Source organism: Callospermophilus lateralis, chromosome 1 (assembly GCF_048772815.1).
Source record: "Callospermophilus lateralis isolate mCalLat2 chromosome 1, mCalLat2.hap1, whole genome shotgun sequence".
NCBI lineage: Eukaryota > Metazoa > Chordata > Mammalia > Rodentia > Sciuridae > Callospermophilus > Callospermophilus lateralis.
Genome location: NC_135305.1, coordinates 189,017,782 through 189,035,338, shown reverse-complemented (window position 1 = coordinate 189,035,338; position 17,557 = coordinate 189,017,782). Strand labels below are relative to the sequence as shown.

At 38.6% G+C, this 17,557-nt stretch overlaps 1 protein-coding gene across 6 annotated transcripts in view; it reads left to right on the top strand.

Moving 5' to 3' along the window:
- The window catches only part of Thrb (thyroid hormone receptor beta), a 369,387-nt gene that overhangs the window by 137,850 nt on the left and 213,980 nt on the right, over window positions 1-17,557 (top strand). For all 6 annotated transcript variants that reach the window (XM_076842915.1, XM_076842909.1, XM_076842902.1 and 3 more), the window contains exon 2: window positions 13,538-13,608. The gene's annotated coding sequence lies outside the window, so the exon portion shown is untranslated. The remainder of the gene's footprint in view (window positions 1-13,537; window positions 13,609-17,557) is intronic.

The following is a 17,557-nucleotide window of genomic DNA, read 5'->3' as shown; positions in this document are numbered from 1 at the left end:
TTTATATTATGGGATAAATGTAAAATGTATACTTTCTTATGTCTGGCTTCTTTTGCTCAGTAGTAAGCCATGGACAATTAACAGCTACAACTAAGTTTGAAAACATTGTCTCTTCATTGTTCCTGGCACATATGAAGCACTCAGTAAAAATTACTGAATGCATGAGGATTTGCATTTTGCATACTAGCCTACCCCCCTGCTCGGTGTTAGCACCTAGCCTTGCTCTCCTTTGCCTTTTCACCTTTTGTTGTAATTTATGACCACTTTTTATGGCCTGTGTATCTTTATAAATTGTCTTAATCTTTTCCAGAACAAGTTCTTGAAAAACACTTTCAAAGTTACGCAGTAAATCAGTCAGAGCAATTTGTAAGACCATCTATCATTGCTGACTTTTATTCCCCAGTATGCATATGTTACAACTTACACCAGTTCTACTCTGATGAACAGTTGAACCACTGAACATTTGAGCTGCTTCCACCTGTTGGTTATTATGAAAAGTGCAGCTCTGGACACTTTTTGGTGAACATATGTGCACATTTCTGTTGGGTTTGGGAGTGGAATTGCTGGTTTGTAACATGTAATATTTGACCTTAGGAGACATTATAAAACAATCACAATGATTACACTCCTACCAAGGATGTATAAGAGTTCCAATTTCTCTATATCTTCTCCAACACTAGATATTGGCAGTATTTTTAGCTTTAGCCATTCCGGTAGGTGTATATAGTTATTTTATTGTGTTTTTAATTTTCGCTCCTCTGACAAGGAATGATGTTGAGAGTTTTTTCGCATGTTTATTTGCATTTGAGTACTTTCTTATGTGAGGATATCAAAGTCGTCTGGCTATTTTAGGTTGGGTTACTTTTCTTCAATTGACTCATAAGAGTTCTATACATATTCTATGTATGATTTCTTTGTCGGTCATATGTATTGCAAACATTATTTCCCAATTTTCCCTCTCATAATCATGTGTTTTGGTAACCAAAAGTTTCTAACTTTAATATAATCTAATTTCTTATTTTTCCTTTATTATTTGTTTCCTTTTTAAAATTTATTTTTTCTTTGTTTTCTGTTTCTTCTTCTGTTGGTGCCCTTTTGTGTCCTGCTTAAGAAAACTTTGTTAACCCCTAAATCATAAATATACTTACCCATGTTATCTGCTTGAAGCTTAAATGTTTTACCTTTGACCTTTGCACCAGCGATGCACCTGGAATTGATTTTTCTGCATCTTGTGAAATAAGGTACTAGAGTAGTTTTTTAAATTATGCATATACAGTTGAGTACCAGCTTTTTTTTTCAGAACACTTCCTAAATAGGAGTCCTGTGGCTCAGGAAATAATAGCAAAAATCCACAAATAGAATTGCATCAAATTAAAAAACTCTGCAGAGCAAAAGAAAATACAGACTGAGGAGACAGCCTAAGAATGGGGAAAAAAGTCTTTGCCAGCTACTCTTCTGACAGAGGGTTAATATCCAGAACTTATAAAGAACTCAAAAATCTCAACACCAACAGAACAGATAACCCATTCAATAAATGGTCAGATGAACTGAACAGACACTTCTCAAAAGAAGGGCAAGTGGCCAGCAATGATATGGTTGGTCTCTTTCTTACTTATTTGTAGGAGTTCTATATAGGATTCCTTTGTCAATCACATGTATTATGAATGTAATTTTATAACTTCCTCATACACTGTTATGATGTCAGAGACTAATCACAGCTAATCACCATTTCATCTTTCCCCTTTTTCAAACTATCCTTACCCTGCCCCCAATTACAGTGTCTGAGGATCTTTATGCAAGGAGTGGTTGTGGAAGGCATTCTTGAATTATTCCAAGCCTTAGGAGAAAGCTTTCAAAATTCATCAAGTAGAATGTTTGCTATAGATTTATAGTGATTTACCTTTTCATGTTATCATGTGGAGAAAGTTTCCTTTCCATCCTGGGTTGTTGCAAAGAATGTGTCCCCCTTGTTGGGGTCTTTAAGGATCACTCCAGCATGATCATGGACATACACCAGGAGAGGAGTATGAAGTTATGAGGGTTATTTTAGTTCTGATCCTGGGTTGGGGGGGGGGGGCTCTGCACACCATGCAGGGGGCCACATGGGAGGAACACCAGGGGAACAGATTCGACCAAGCTGGTGGGAAGCCAAGAGGGCATGAAGACCTGGAGACAAATGTCTTGTTGGGGTTCAGGATGGAATAATCAGGGAAAGGCACGTGGGGGCAGCTTTTGTGTCTGTGAATATCTTCTGGTCACATCCAGGGGAAGGCTAGAAAGAGCATTTGTGGCAGGGACCAGCCTTTCCACACTGGTGCATCTGCTCAGCTGGGCAGGGTGCTAACAGCCTGCTGGTGAGGGTGTGGAGGCACTGGGAAAATAAAACACTTTAAAAACATAGAGCACGCCTAGTTTGCTTAGTGTCTTATCAAGAACAGATTTCAGTGATATCAAGTGCTTATTCTGCATCCGTTGCGAAGACCATATGCTTTTTCCCGTTTTTCTCTTAACAAACTGGTTTGCATTAATTGGTTCTCCAATAATAAACAAACTTTGTGTTTCTATAGTAAGTTCCTCTTGCTCACAGTGTGTTATACTTTCAAAGGTATCTCAGGATTCAGTTTACTGTTATTGTGTTTAGTGCTTTCCCGGCAAATTCTTAAGGAATATTAGATTGTAATTTTCTTTTCTCATAATGTCCTTGTTGGGTTATGGGTCAAGGCTGTGTTGTCCTCCTCTAATGAGTTTCATAGAATGAGCTGAGACATGACCTTTCTATGTTCTCAATGAGTTAGATAAGATTAATGTGTTTGGTAAAATTTAGCAGTAAAACATTCTAGGACTGGAAAACATTTGGTAAGTAGGAGTTTACATACAAATTCAATTTTTTTTGTCATTTTTCTCCTGCTTGGTAAAAATAAAATATTTTTTAGCCATTTATCCCTTTAATTTATATTTTCAATTATTGCCATAAAGTTTTCATAGTCCTCTTTCCTTTCAAGGTCAGTAGGATTTATAGTGATTTACCTTCTCAAGTAATATTTGTGATTTTTTTGCCTTCTTTTCTCTTGATTAATCTGACTATAGGATCATTGGCTTTATTAGCGTTGTCAGAGAAATAATTCTTGACCTCATTAATTTTCTCAATTAAATTGCTTCTATTCTCTGTCATTACTTTCTGCCCCTTGTTATTTTCTTCCTTTCTCTTTTGTTGACTTCTGCCTGGTAGTCTGATGATTTGTTGATGTGGATACTTATGTAGTTGGTTTTCAGATCTTCTTTTCTAACACGCGCATTATACCTTTAACAGCATCTCGCACTTTTAATGTCATATTTGCCTCATAATTCCCTTAATAATGTTGCCTAACTTCCTTTGCATTCCTCCTTGCCTGTGAGTTCATTAGGGTGTATTGCTTAATTTCCACCCATTTGAGCAACTTTTTTTTTTTGTTTTGTTACTATGCATTTCTACTTTACTGTGATCAGAGAACACATTCTATATGATTTTTGACCTTTGAAATGTGTTCAGTTTTGTTTATCCTGCAGCACCTGGTAAACTTTGGTAAATGTTCAATGTGCATTCTGTGAATTCCAGAGCTGTTGGCCAGGGTGTTCTAAAGAGATCAATTAGGTGAGATTTATCAACGAATTTCCAAGTCTGCTTTCTTACTCATCTTTATCAGCCTGTTCTACCGGTTACAGAGAGGGTTCATTCATTAGAATCTTACTTACTTCTTCCAGTTTAGGATTCTCGAATCTTCTTATAGTTTGATTCTTTTATCACTATGAAATATGTTTTTATCTCTAGTAACATCTTTTTTTATTGAGTTCATTAGGTTCACAGTGCCTGCTATTAATATAATTCATATGCAAATTTTGCAATTTTTTATATATTGAAAATTTGGGGTCCTTATATACAAAGTGTGTCACATTTAAACAGTTTAACTGGGATTTTTTAAAGAATTTAATATATGCATATTACTCCAAGTGTTTATTCATATTTTGTGAAATTATTGACACATTTGGATGATAATCTATCATATTACTACTTTATTGTTTTTATTTTCCCCAACTGTTTGGTATTTCTTTTTCTCTTCTTTGTTGCCTTATTTTGAATGAAGTATTTTGCCTCTATTGGCTTGTTAATCATTTATTCTCTAACTCTTTTTTTAGCAGTTACCCTAGAAATTACAAATTATATCATTAATTTATTAGTGTATGATATAAATTTATTAGTGCATTCTATAAATTTGTATCTTGACTGCCTTCCAGAAAATGTGAAGGACTCAGAGAACTTTAACTCCACTTTCCACTCCTTCCTTTTGTGTTATTTTTGTCTGATGTTTCAATTTTTCATACAATTAAAATCCCACAAAACACTACAAATTATTGTCTTCACCAGCTAATATTCCTGTAGATTTATTGCATATTTACCATTTTTGTTGCTCATAATTCCTTCCTGTACTTCAGGCACCCACCTGGGATCTTTCTTCTTCCGCCTGAGGAACACTCTTGAAATATTCTTTTAGTGTTGTTCTATTGGTGGCAGATTCTCTCAGGATGGTTTCCTGAAAGCATATCCCATCTTCATTTTTCAAACAGCTATCCTGACGTCTACTCAACATAAAAGAAACTGAATATATTTTAAACATACAATTTGGTAAACTGTGTCATGTGTGTACTATATAAAGGATTGCCACAGAAATCTGATGCTCAAGTTTTCGTGTTCTGCTTGATGCTCCAGATGTGGAGCATAGCTTTAGGGAAACTTAGATCTAACACATCTTTTCCTGGGCCTTTGCACTGGGTTTGGCACAGAACCAGACAAACACCCACAGTTTCCTGGGCCAGCGTAGTAATAACTATAACAGCTAACACTCACACCATGCTTTTATGTGCCAGACACTCTTCTAAGCACTTTACCCATTTTAATACTTGGCTGATTCAGTTTAATCCTCATCATCGCTCTATGAATTAGGTACCATAATTGTATTTACTTTTGCAGAAACCCAGGCGTGGAGTGCGCTGGTGTACTCTAGCACAGCTCAGGTGGGCACCAGAGCCCTCTAAAATTATGGCTCACTTGGACTGGTGAACATCTTCCACCTGGAGACTTGCAGGTGTCCCAACAGCAAACACAGATGTATTATTTTCAACATCTTTGTCTTATTTTTATTTTGTAAAATTTAGAAAATATGAGTTAAGTGTACAAAATAAAATTTAAATTACCACCAACCACCCACAGATGGCTACTTTTAGCAATTATTGGTATGTCCTTTTAGCCTTTTGCTATTATAAATAACACCATGTAGACATCTTTGTCCATAAACCTCTGTAGATTGCCATGATCATTTATTTAAGATAAATTCTGAGAAGTAGAAATGCTAAATTAAAGAACACAAAATACCCTCAGACTTCTGATGCCCTCACTACTGAGAACTGGCCTGGTGGGCTCGGGCACGGGAGAGGGCACACAGTAAGGAGATGAATTAGACAAATGTCAAAAAAGCAAAGTTCGAGAAAGAATATTCCAGAACTAAAGTATGTCAAAATAGTCCCCAAAGGATCTCTGGTATGATGAATCTATAGTATCTGTCTAAGATTTTCCTCTTAAAATGAGAAAAACTATTTTACTTTTAAAAAAAATAGCTTTGCTTTCAAAGAAAGTGTGAAGACATATAGCCTTTTATGGCTTTTCCATCCATCTGCCTGCCTGTCAGTTTATACTATTGTTTTAATGATAATCTTTCATATATATATATATATATATATATATATATATATATATACACACACACACACACACACACACACACACACACATACATACATTTGTGTATTCGTCTTTATGTGGTGCCTCACACATGCAAGGCAAAAATGAACTACCACTGAGCCACACCCTCAGCCCCCTGTTTATACTATTGATGATATTGCTCCAGTTGCAGATTTTGTTCACTTGGGGAAAAGAATCATAACCGTGTGTGTTCTCATATACAGTCTGGACTGACAACCTCAGGCCCAGCTTTTGCTATTGCTCCTAGGGGTAGCATTTTCCCTGCCAGGCTTTGTTTGGAGATCCTCTGGGGGTGGCCCTCTGGAGTGCTGAATGCCATCTTTGTTTAGAGGGGTAGGAGGGAGAATAATCTTATTCTACCTAAGAGAGAAGACAGTAAACCGATGCCAGGTTTCCATTGCTGTTGGAAAAAGAACAGTAAATGACAGCAAAATTGAATAGCTTGTTACTTGCACGGTATAAATTACCCAGCGGAAGAGATGTGTTGAGAGGGAGAGTGAGGATTTGATCTCTGCCTTTCAGTTTTCAAGTCATTGTCAACCACCAAGTACAAAAGTTGGCTCAGCAAACCTTGGCTTCATCCAGGATACCAGGGAGCAAGCCAAGAGATTTTTTTCCCCCTGCTAAGTTGTTCAGGATTGGTCTTTTGTGGATATGTTTACATTGGTGAATGAAGTCAGAGTACTTTAGTCTTTTCGCTACAGTAGTGCTTTTCAAACTGTGGGTTGGGCCCCATTAGTGCATAATGAAATCAATTTAGCAAGTCATTGCTAACCTTCTTTTAATGAAGTAGTATACAAAATAGAGACTCGGGTAGAGTCCAATGGAATAGAAAATATCCAAGTGCATCACACTTGGATTGATGTGATTTTTGTGGAACTTTTGTTTTAGTTAGACATATATTTACACTCCTAAATATGTGTGTGGGAGAAGACTGCAGATTAAAACTTACTTTTTATTGTGGATCACGGTCAAATCATTACTATTGGGAACTCAGTACATTTAAATTTGTATCCCATTTTGTGAAAATATTTTTTAATCTAGAAAGTTTTCCAAAAACATTTGTTTTGAATTTTGAAGGTCATACTTTAGAGTCTGATGTTGAGATGAACAGGCAAAGTCTTCATGTGGTTCTCTTGCTGACCAACTACAAGCAGAAAACAAACATGGTGTATCAGAATCTGTCTTTACTAGGATATTACTGTATTAAAGGCAACTCAAATGTCAGAAAATTTCCCAAAGTAAAAGAAAACCACCTCGTGAAGTTAAATATCAACCCATAGTTTGAAAGATAACTTATGATTTATTGTATACCTATTTTCTATGATTGTGATTAAAAATTTGCCAAACAATAATCTGTCATAGGGAGACTTGTTTGTAATAAGATGTGCTGATTTTAAAACTTCACTATGATGATAAGAGAATAAGTTTGCAAAAAATTTCCCCCTAATTCAGCTTAATTCAACCGTGTGTTATTTGCTTGTAGATAACATTAAGTGAATTTATGCACTTGGGTAAGCAGTAACTAGCAATCCAAATGTTTGTAACTAAGTTTCCTGCATGTGAGAAAGATGCACAAAAATTCATATATGCAGATCATAAGAGTATGTAATACAGTCAGCCCAGTATAGCCATTCATTGGTATTTTACCATTATGAAGCTAAAGAATAGTCAATACAATAAATAAAAAGAGTAGCTCTAGAAAAAGCCTTAGAGCAGAGACGTAAGTTTCATCTTGAATCTATTGGCAGTGGCTGCCTCAGGTGCTGTTTAAGGCAGATTTGGAGGTTGTGTTTGGACTCTGTTGTTAGAAGAGGTTGTGTCTGATTAGTACCATCTGTGATGAACATGTCAGGGGTTCAGTGGTGACATATATACCTGATGTTTCCCTTGGAACTTTTCAGCTTAGTAAATCTTCATGACATCTTGGAAACATGAATTCGCTTCTTTCATGTTATAGAAGGAAGGAAAGGAACAGTAGCAGATGGATATTGCCCAGAATCAAACCTTCCAGAATCTCTTATTTGCTCTTTTATTATTGTTGTTGTTGTTGTTGTTGTTGTTGTTTCTGTTCACCTAGAATATTTGTTTAGATCAGACCTCATAAATATTTGCTTCTGATTCCCCTTTCCATTCCCACGGCCACTGTGATATTTTTATATCTCCATTAGAAGAGAGTTTCTAGATGGCTTCCTTGATTCAGGAGCTTAAAATTTTGATGGGGCCAGTGGTCATGGATGCCACTGAAAACCATGGGAAAGCTCTGCACCATCTCTCAGGAAATCGAATGCTTGCACAAACTTCTGCAAATTAGTTAAAGAGGGCTGTGAAGTCCCTGAAGTCTACACTTAATTAATAACCCTGATCTAGTTTCTCTCTCTCCCACCTATCCCTCCGATTTCTATTAGCATAATCCTCCTAGTGCACAATGTAGATGTTACCCCTGCTCAGAACCATGAAATCTCCTACTGCCTTCAGAACAAAAGTCCAGTCTTCTTGGATTAGCATTCTGAAGCTTTTCTGAATGGCCTCATTTCTGCCCTCGTAGCCTCATCACAAGTCTCCACCCCAGCCTCCCCCTCCTAAGTACTCAGCCTTCATAGCCAAACCAGAATACAGGTCATTTCTTTTTAGTGTTTCCTGCACTGTCCCCTCTGTTGCTGCGGCTTGAGCTTCCTTCCCCTTATTCTCTCTATCCAGAACTTTCCAGCCCTCATGCCGCAGTGTTCAATTCTGGTGTTTATGAATGTGGCACTCAGCACCAAGCACATTCTAGCATGCCACATATCACAAAGGTGTTTTTACCTTTTTGCTCCCAGATCCTTCCTTGACTTGCCTTGTTCTCCGGAGACACTGCTTCCTGGGGACTGTGCCTCCTCTGGGTCTAATCATGGGAAGGCCTTGGAGAGAGAAAGCAGGTCTGAAGCAAAGGGGAACTCAGGATATCTCCATTCTCTGCATTAGATAGGATCTCTAATCATAGTCATGTCTCCTCTGTGGTCCCAGCTCTTACTGGCCAGGCTCATTAAGCTATCCATCTCTGTTGGGTGGCCCTGCACACAGGGTTCCAGTATCAACATCTGCCTTCTTATACTGAGAGTTAGGGTTTTCTGTCATTGCTGAGTTCCTATGCCTCCTGCTCCTTCCTTCACCTGTATAACCAATTGCATGCATATGCTTCTTGTATTTAAATGCTTAAACCAATTTATAGTTATACTCAGAATACACTTCCCAGTTGGCATTTGGAGAACATTTGCTGAATTTTATTGCCTAATTCCAAACCAACTTCTATATGGGCATCTCTTTTTTGAGTGCCACAGGGGTGAGTCCTGTAGCAATTATCTAATGCATAATAACATCACCTGAGGTTCCTTTGGTGTAATGACAAATTACCCCAAAATTCAGAAGTTTGAAACAGTTAGTGTTCGTGAGAGTCCACAAGTCTAAGGAAGGGTTGGCTGAGTGGTTCTTCCAGACCTAGCAGGACTCACTCAGACACCTGTGGTCAGCTGTATGTCAGCTGAGTGACCTGACAGAGACAACCGATGCAAACCAACTATACTGTGTGTTTCTCACCCATGACAGGGAGCTCAGGCATGTTCTCATGGCGATCACAAAAGAGCAGGGAAACACACATAACAAGTACTTTTTCAAATTGATATACATGCAGCATATCTGACAACATTCCAGGGGGTAAAACATGTCACGTGACCAAAAACAGGATCCAAAAGCACATAAAAATATTCAGCCTCTTCAGGGGCAGAACTACAGTGACATGATAAAAGGTAGATGAGGAGAAGGACGGAGCACTGGGCCTAGTGTTAACAATGCTATGTTGTAGATTTAAAAAATAATAATAATAACTTTTAAGAGGATAGCTCTCATGTTAAGTGTCTTACCACAATTTTAAAAAGAAAACAAAAAGCAAAACTACAGAAAAAAAAAATCCGTCCTGCATTAACAAAGCTTTCTCAGGCAAAATCAAAAGAATTAAGAGTCTGTGGCATCAGTATACCAGTGTCAATAAGAATGTATTCATCAACCCAGCAGAAAAAAAATACATGGATAAATCATAGGGAGAAAGACAGAAGGAAGGAAAGAAAGAAGGAAAAGGAGGGAAATAAATTCACAGAATAAGAACAAAGACTTTTAAAGATATTAAAAGATAATCAACTTTATTTACCCCAGAGATATGTGAGTTCAAACTCACTATCTGCTATCAAATATAAAGAATAATGTTGGATAACATATTGTGTTATCAAAGGTTTGGGGAAACAGTGACTTTCAGACACAGAATATAAATTGAAACAACCTTTGTGGAGTCTAATTCATAAATATCAATCAAAATGTAAAAGCGTGCATACTCATTAAATAGCCAATTCCATTTCCCCAGGTTTGTCCTACACATTACCTTATGGGTGAGAACCGGCACTTGTGCATAGTGATACACTGAAGTCCTATTTGGAATAGCAAAAGGAAAGACTTCACTGGCCTTCAATAAGTGTGATTTTGATTTAATGATATAAGGAGATACTATGTAACTGTCAAGATAAAATTTTAAAAGAATGTATAAGTCCTTTTAAAACAAGCAAAAGAGACTGGGGCTGTAGCTGAGTGGTAGAGTTCTTGCCTAGTGTGCGAAGCATTGGGTTCCATCCCCAGGACCATCACAGATAAGGAATGTCAGCTACTCATGCCACTCAGTCTATCTCAGGCTACAGACATCAGATTCAAGATGAATATAATGAACTTTTGCCATGTCATTAACCCTGTAGAAATAAATTCAATATAAATGTAGCTCCTTTAAAACTTTGCAATAAAATGCTCATTATGTATTTGCCAGTTTATTCTGTGCAGTTTCATTTGCCCAGAGTTTCTGCTCTCTCCCCCCAAAATAGACCAAATAAAGAGCCATTTATAAATAACAGATTAATAAACCAAGTCAAAAGGACTTTATTTATCCTTTAACCTTCAATTTGCGTTAATTGGGAGCAGCCATGGGAATTAGTGCCAACCTCACCTCGGGTCAGATGGCCTACCAAAATGAACTGTTTCATGCCCAGAAATAAATGTCTTCCAAATATAAATATGAATCAGTTACAAAACAGATTCTTTGCAAACTACAAAATAACTGCACTGTTAATACATTTGTGCCCCAGTTAAAAATGTGTAATGAACGCATGCTCTGAGCTAAAGTTGTCCAGGGGAGTGATTCTCATTTTTGCCTTGAAACTCATGTAAACAAAACTGGGCAGTCTCCTGAGAGCCATGCGCAAAATCACAGCTTCTTCTTTTCTAAAGAGAAGACAAATTTAAAATGGATATGTTTAAGCTGGAAAGGCTCGGGATGTGACCTGGCTCCTTTAAATTTCATGACAGGGGAATCACATTGAATTTGTCTTCTTTGAAGGGCTCTGATACGATTTGTTCTCAGTTAGGGACAAATCATGGAAAAAAGATGCTCTGTTTGTATTACAGCAAAATTTGGAAGTCACCTCAGTGACACTGTTTTTCAGTTTCTTCTCTGCAGTTTTGTCTTTAAAACCTGAGCCTGTTTTCACAAGGCCCATGACATCAGTCTGCCTGGGTGAGATCCCTGCTAGGCTCTTGTTCACTGTTTTGACTTTGAGCACAATATCTAACCTTTCTCTGCCTCTTTTATTCTCACCTGGAAAATGGATTTTAAATAATTTTACCTACCTCATATCGTGAGGATTAAATTGCGAAATGAAGTGAAATGAGTAGCACAACCCAGCCCACAAACTTCTGAATAAATGTTACATATTAATGCTTATTGTTGTTAATTACATCAGAATTCATTTTTGGAGTCAAGTTCATATATATTCTTCAAAGTCTATATCAGACTTACACTCTCAAATATGTTTATATATATATGTGTGTGTATATGTATACACATAAATATGTTGTGTTTATGCAAAAGGCACTGTTTATTCTTAGACATTAATGTCAGGGTAAGGGTATATATTTACTCACAATTTGCACAATGTCATAACAACAATTACAAACATGAGCTGCTTCTTGGTTTGTTAATCTCCTCTTTGGGGCATGCTTTTAGGAGAGAGCATGCTTTTAAATGTTTTGGTCTTCAACCTCATGCTCTCAGGGTTTCTGAGGGTCTAGTAAACAGGGAAGTTGAAGGTGTCAGATTAGAAAACTATGACAAGAATAGTCGAGAGAAATCTTGAAGGAATGGGATAAATACAACTTCAGAATCTTCCTATAGATTGTTTAAAATGGAAGAAAATTAATAACAAACCAGTCGATTTATAATAAAAATATGCATTGACTTTCTACATTTGGAGTGTGTGTTTTGCACTGTCATAATGTGGCAGAGTCACAGTAAACACAAGGCAAGGTGACATCCTCAGGAAGCCCAGCGTCGAGCTGGGGATGCAGCTCAGTGGCAAAGCACTTGCCTAGAAGCCCAGAGTTGAGTAGCAGAGAAAATCTGCACAAACACAAATGCATAAGCACACCCACACATAACCAACAATCACTTTAATGATATAACTAGTGCTTTTATGGTGCCATAAACGATGGGTGTTGGGGGAAAAGACAATAACCAAGTATATATTTATTCAACTCAGCAGTTAAAGGGAATGAGCTGCTCTAGATGATCAGGGTTAAAGCTCACATGCATAATGTGGAGTCACAAATCTAGATGGGGAGATACATATAGAGAGATTCATATTACACAGGTAATTAAAAACACACAAACACTGTTCATCGCCCTGGAAACATAGATATGTATGTGAATGCAAAAAAAAAAATGTGTTCTGGAAAGGTATAAACAGATTTATGAACTGGGCTTAGGGTAGACTGGTCAAGGAGATTATACCTCTGCTCTATTTTTCTTAATTGAACACAAAGAACAGGAATTACAACAAACAAAAAAAAATGTTAACAGTGATCCACTCTGGGTGGTAGGAACCCAAATCTTTGTTCTCCTGAACTCAGGTTTTCCATGATTTCTAAGTTCACCTTAACAGACACTACAAAAATCATGGGGCCCCAGTTGAAAAGCAGTTTCTCACTTGCAGTATAGACAGACACCAAAAGACATCTGCTGCCACATGAACGGATGCCACATCTGTTTGGCCGCCCCAGTCATCTTGTTTGTGCCTGTGGGAGGTATTCCCGATATGATCACACTTCACCCAACCTAGATGGCTCCATAGCTTGGAGCTCGGGTGGCTCCCCTGACATATGCCCTGATAGGTCTGCCCTTTCCCCACAGGTGCCACCCAGCAGTGTCTCTGCCATGACAGGGTTGCAGCTTTTGTCCAAGTCCTATCCCAGCCTCTGACATAAAGCTGGGTCCACTTGAGCACAAAATTCCTAATTGGTTTGAAATTCACATTTGTCTTTCAGTCATCTTCCCAGGCTTGGGATCCAAAACTCATGGGTCTTGTTCCTGAAATTCCACAGAGAAATAGGTCTTTGGGAGCCAGGAAAGTTGTCCCATGCCTATAATATGTGATTACAGCCCTTGTGTACAGGTCCCTTTCCCTGAAACCATCTCCCCTTCAGAGTGAGATTTTTATCTTAAGTCAATTTGCATTTATTCAAAATCAGAGTCAGCTCTGAAACCAGAAACTATTTAAGCATCGAAATCAGAGCAGCTGCAGATTAATCAAATGTTGGGAAAGTTTTAAAAACAAAACAAAACAAAAAAAAAGAAAACCAACTTATATTTATCTTCTTGTGTTTCCTTTTCTCCAGGTCTGCGGTTCCCCTCCCGTCGGCTGACCTGCGTGGTGCCAAGTTCCACACGTGATCGAATGACGAAGAAGGTCAGATGCCAGGCTTGAGTTGACTGTTTGCAAATTTGTGATTTTGACACTCTTGTACATTACAGGAACTGTCTTCCGATTGGTGGCATTGCTGCTCTCGTTATGTAACATAGTGAACTCTGTAGGTATTTGGGAGAAACAGAAAACATTATTAATTGGCCTGGAAAAATAAAAGCATTAGAGAAAAGGAAGGGTAGCAATTCACCGAGGGAAAGAATAATCATAGTACAGTGGAAAAAACACTGTAGTATGATTTTTCACTTGTTTTTCAACAACAGTCCTCTCCCGTGGATCTATCCCCTCATTCCACCACAGAATGCTAAAACAAACAAACGAAAACCATAAGAATTAGATGAGCCATTTGGTGAGAGCAAGTCGGAGAGGGCTAAGCCCCTGTGCAGTGCTGTTCTACTTTCTCTGCTGATAAATCCTCTGACTTCTCTTTTCGTCTTGAGGTGCGCATGAACATCAGGCAGCCGGCTGGAACTCTGGGTTATAATTTGGAGCCCAAGTTTGTTTTCATTATTAGAACAACACAGTTTCAGTTTGTCTCTGCATTTAAGGTTGTGTCAGCACTTTCCTTTCTGTGTTTATTATTTTTAGCAGTTTAAAAGCTCACCATGAAAAAAAAATTGGCTTTCTGGCAGGAGGGTAACATCCAGGCTTGGCCAGGGACTGGTGGAGTCTATAGAAATGCTCACTGGCTGCCGGAGTCGGCTCTTTTGAATGCTGTCTTTGTGCCTCCCCTCACCCATGGCCTCTGGCCTATTGTCTAGGCGCCTCGGTTGGACTGGTGCTATCTGATTGTAACCAGTACTAATATTACAGTGCTTGGTGCCCAGGCCCTCCCTGGGGGGGGGGGGCGGCCTGTCTGGCTGCCTCTGTCTTCCAACCCTCCCAACCCTCCCTGGAGGGGACCAGTCACAGTTCTCATATCAGAAAACACGAATGGTGATTTATGGAACATTCTGGAAAAGGAGTCATTAAGAGTCTTTGAGACCCGTGGTTCTCATATATAGGAGAGTTCCACTCCTCAACCCCTTCTTCATCCCACCCCCAATCAAGGTGACTTCTGTGGTCCTCCACCCCCACCAGGAAACCCAGGGCATCTCAGAATAGCTGCACACATATTTGCAGGGCAGTTCCCTTAATTTACAGATGAGGAAGCTAAGGAGAGTTTTCTATAGATGCTCAAAACATGAGGCATTAGGTCCAAAAGAGTGCACAGCCTACTAATCAATTTTACATAGTTCTAGAAAAGGCATAACCAATTAATGGTGATAGCAATCAAAACAGTGGTTACCTTGGGAGGGAAAAGGGGATTGATGGATAAGAAGCACAGGGGAATTTTCTGGAATGATGGAAATGTATACAAGGGTGGGTTGCATGTCGTTTATCAAAACCCATCTGTGCATTTTAATCTATGTAAATTATACTTCCATTAACAATAAAAACAAAGAGGGAACATAAAGCAAAAAATAAACTAGACATTTAGTTAATGGAAATATTGTCTCCAGAAATTGACTGTGATCAACTTTCTTAAAGCTATTTGGGCTATTTATTGAGTCGGGTCTAAGATCACTATATAAAATTTCTGAAAATCAGAGACTATGCTGTTGTTCTTCCAGTATTTTCTTTGTCCAATAATCACGAAAACAGGGGAAAATTTTTTTCTCAGATAATTTCACACAATGAATCACTGAATATGCTTTGGAGTCTCCCGACCTGTAACATGGTTCAGGTGTGCTCCACGGGAGTTTGGGGAGTGGAGTTTGGGGAATTTGGGGAGTCCTGATTACAACACTTGATTCTACAGCCACAGAAGCCAAAGTTCCAGGATCCTTCAGAGGCACCATTTTCAAGATGGGGTCCTCTGAGTTTTAGTGACTCTGTGACTTTTTTCTTCCCTGCGAAGAGTGCTTTGGGGTGAGGACAATTTTATTGGTTTAGATATTGGTGCCTCTCTATCAAATCCTATCTATCTATATAAAGGGATCCACAAGTAAACACGTGTGACATATATTACACATATTACATTCCCATTCTGGTTTATATTATTTCCTTAGTCAGCCAAATGATATGGAATGATAAAACTTTAAGAATTAGGCTTTCTCCTTCTAATCCATGCAGATAGACATGTACATTAGTCAGCTTTCCGTCGCTGTGCCACAAATACCCAACAGGAACAACTTAGAGAAGGCAAAGTTTATTTTGAACTTATAGGTTTCAAGGTTCATCCAACTCCATCACTCCAGGCCCAAGGTGAGCCAGAGCCACATGGCAGAAGCAAGTGGCAGAGGAAGCTGCTCACCTCCTGGTAGCTAGGAATCAGAGAGAAGGAGGAGCTGGAGTCACAAGACATTATCCCTAAGGGCGTGCCCCCTGACACCCACTTCCTCCAGTCATGCCCCACCCATGTACAGTTACCACCCAGTGCAGTAGTCCCTCCAAATTATTAGCCCATAAAATGACTTAGTCCATTTATTAGGTCATGATGCACACAATCTAATCATTTCACCTCTGAACAGTCCTCCATTGACACAGGAGCTGTGGGGGGATACCTCACATCCATACCATCACAGTGTGAGTCCAGGCCTGGCACCATTAGGACAATTCTGCAGGATCATGATGATCCTGAGTGAGCCTCAAAGTGATGGATAGTCTTAGTGCCAACTACACCTCCCCCAAAAGAAAAATCCCTTCTCAATCTTTTTCCAGAACTTTGAAATAATCAGAAATATTGTGAATAAGAGCAAAGATCAAAATAAGCCCAGCACCCTCTGGAGGTGCTGAGTGTATAAATGGTGATGGGTGGCTTCCATCCAATGCCACACTGATCAGTGCCAGAGAAATGAGATGCCATAGTAGGACTAGGTCCTTGGAGTTCCAGAAGATGCTTTCCTGTAATTTAGGATTGAATATTGTTCAGTAATCTCTGTTTCACACATATAAACCTCGTTTTGGTCATGCTTTCCTTTGACAAGTACTATTAATAATGCTCCAGAAATTCTTCCTAATCTTTTAATTTGCTCCTACACATCTGAGTGTTTTTTCAGTGAACTATAAAATGTAATATTCCTCTCATGGGTCTTACCAGAGTAGAACTTCTGGTGTCTGGAGGTAAAAGACAGGCCTTCACTGAAACCTAGAAAATGGGCCATCTTGGATTCATTGTGCTTTGGGCAAGTATCAAGTACATCAAATAATTGCCCTTTGACCTATCTCCTTGCCATAAGGGGTTTGACCCTCTCTAACAAGCACCTTCCATCTCCCATTTATTCTAGAAGCCAGGCAATAAAATGGAAGATAATTATTTTGGTTGAAATTCAGCTAAGGACAGAGAGCAGGGCAGAGGAGACTCAGAAGCCAACCCTCCCTTTCAGTGCCTGTTGAGGCTGGCAGAGCAAAGAAACTGGTTTTTGAAAAGGAAATGGTGACATTGGTAGGAAGTAGCAAGAAAGAGTCATATGGAGCCAGAGCAGGAAGGATTTGAAGGTACTCAAATATTCCAGCCTTTGAGGCTGTTACTTTTCTTCAGAAAAGACAAACTGTCTACTGCTTGAGCGATTTCCCAACGAAAAGCCAAAGCCTTGCTCACCCCCAACAGAGATCCAACATGAACACAAGTTTAATTCCCTAATGAAGCGATGGCAGAACTGACTCATCTGCTAAAATGTTTTTTTTTCAATAATCAGGACATTTTTAACCCACACATACCATGTTTTGCCTGCATGTGACACAAATTTCCTAATCAAATCAAATTTAATTTAGCAAGAGTTTTCTCCAACCAGTTTATTTTAATGTGCATAAGAGCAGAAATGAAATTACCTAATATAAGAATTTGAGCAGAACATCCTTTTTTTAAAAAAAAAAAAATTCCATTTGAAAGGACGTGTTTCACGTCATTGGGAGTTGAGTTAACCAAATGGAAAATACCAAGGCAGTAATT